The following is a 2,190-nucleotide window of genomic DNA, read 5'->3' as shown; positions in this document are numbered from 1 at the left end:
GATTACAAGATGATGTCACTTCAAACATACACTGATAATGACTTCCATGAGATCATGGAGGCCTGGAACTTGGAGCACAAAGATTGTTTTAAACTGTGTTGTGAATAAGTTGTGACTGTTCAAGTATCTGTGTTTACAAATGTGAGAAAATCACAGGAACATCATGTCATGGCACACTTCAAGTTTATTTATGTAAGGGTTTATTCTTACACTTATAACAAGGTTATAAGAGTAATTTAATTAGCAAGGATCTCTTTTATTTTGGATAAACATTTCTTTAGTGCGAAAATGAATGGACACAAAAAGTAACTCTCAGTCAGTGAATGTTGATTTGAACCATAAATCTGCGATCATTTAATTTACAAATCATACAGAATCACTAGAGTACACCTGATTGTGAATAATTAATTTCCTATAAAAAGTTTTGGGACCAACAATAACAAGCTCTTAACTTCTTAATTGTTGACCACACTTAAATAGAAACACAAACGTCAGCTTAGATGTTAAACACCAGACATTTGAGGCTGTTTATCTTAGGAGTTGGCAGGGGCAAGGTTAAGAAAAAGGTTGAAGAAAGGTGTTAGTTTTAAACTCTTTATCTTAAATAATGTGGGTTTAACCAGAAGGGCGAAGCCTTTGAGAGGTTAAGGCGACCTGAGGTGGCCTAGATTCAGTTCTAAATGGAACAGAGTTCTTGTCCCTTCGAAGGCCCATCAGAGGACTGAGAGTCCAAGACAGTTTCCCTGATAATTTAACTCGAGGTGACCCCTAAAGCCCATTGTTTAGTATTGCACAATGTTTAGTATTTCACATTGTTTAATATGGCACATTGTTTAAATATTGCACATTCTGTATATTGAAGTATATGGATTATGCTGGTATTGCAGGTGATCATTACAAAATAAAGTGACATGTGTCCCACAGATGTATTTATTTCACAGTAGGTGAGTTCCTCATTGATTGTAAATCAAGAAGTCAGTGTATGTGAGAGTTCAGTAAGGTTTCAGGAAAAAACTGTTCTTGAATTTGTTCTTGTTCTGGTGCACCTGTAGCTCTTTTCCTGAGGGCAACAAGTCAAACAGCTCAGAGCCTGGGTGGCAGCTGTGCTTTGTGATCTGCTCAGCTCTACTGAGGCAGCGTGATGAGTAAATGTCTGTGAGGGAGGGGAGAGGACAGCCAATGATCTTCTGAGCTGTCTTTATTCTCTGGAGCCTCTCCCTGTTTATGGAAGCTATTCTGTAAAAATATTCTAATTAACACAGACTTTGTCTCTCATGGGGACATTCCATTGACTTCCATTCATTTACTGGTAATTTCTACAGCCTAACCCTGACCGCTTACCCTAAAACTATCCGCTCCAGGTCCTATCTGACCCTAAAACTATCCACTCCAGGACCTACCTGACCCTAAAACTATCCACTCCAGGACCTATCTGACCCTAAAACTAACCACTCCAGGTCCTACATGACCCTAAAACTAACCACTCCAGGTCCTATATGACCCTAAAACTAACCACTCCAGGACCTGTCTGACCCTAAAACTAACCACTCCAGGACCTATCTGACCCTAAAACTATCCACTCCAGGACCTACCTGACCCTAAAACTAACCACTCCAGGTCCTACATGACCCTAAAACTAACCACTCCAGGTCCTATATGACCCTAAAACTAACCACTCCAGGACCTACATGACCCTAAAACTATCCACTCCAGGTCCTACATGACCCTAAAATTGTCCACTCCAGGTCCTACATGACCCTAAAACTATCCACTCCAGGACCTACCTGACCCTAAAACTAACCACTCCAGGACCTACATGACCCTAAAACTAACCACTCCAGGACCTACCTGACCCTAAAACTATCCACTCCAGGACCTACCTAACCCTAAAACTAACCACTCCAGGACCTACTTGACCCTAAAGCTAACCACTCCAGGTCCTACATGACCCTAAAACTATCCACTCCAGGACCTACCTGACCCTAAAACTATCCACTCCAGGACCTACATGACCCTAAAGCTAACCACTCCAGGTCCTACATGACCCTAAAACTATCCACTCCAGGACCTACCTGACCCTAAAACTATCCACTCCAGGTCCTACATGACCCTAAAACTATCCACTCCAGGACCTACCTGACCCTAAAACTATCCACTCCAGGTCCTACATGACCCTAAAACTATCCACTC

General features: G+C 41.7%; 1 protein-coding gene across 1 annotated transcript in view; it reads left to right on the top strand.

Moving 5' to 3' along the window:
- syt12 (synaptotagmin XII) overlaps positions 1-2,190 on the top strand; it is a gene marked incomplete at its 5' end in the record, with an annotated part of 37,439 nt that overhangs the window by 3,638 nt on the left and 31,611 nt on the right.

The sequence above is a fragment of the Austrofundulus limnaeus genome, unplaced genomic scaffold (genome assembly GCF_001266775.1).
Source record: "Austrofundulus limnaeus strain Quisiro unplaced genomic scaffold, Austrofundulus_limnaeus-1.0 Scaffold1039, whole genome shotgun sequence".
Lineage (NCBI taxonomy): Eukaryota > Metazoa > Chordata > Actinopteri > Cyprinodontiformes > Rivulidae > Austrofundulus > Austrofundulus limnaeus.
Note: the sequence above shows the minus strand (reverse complement) of the source record. Positions and strands in the feature narration are given on the sequence as shown.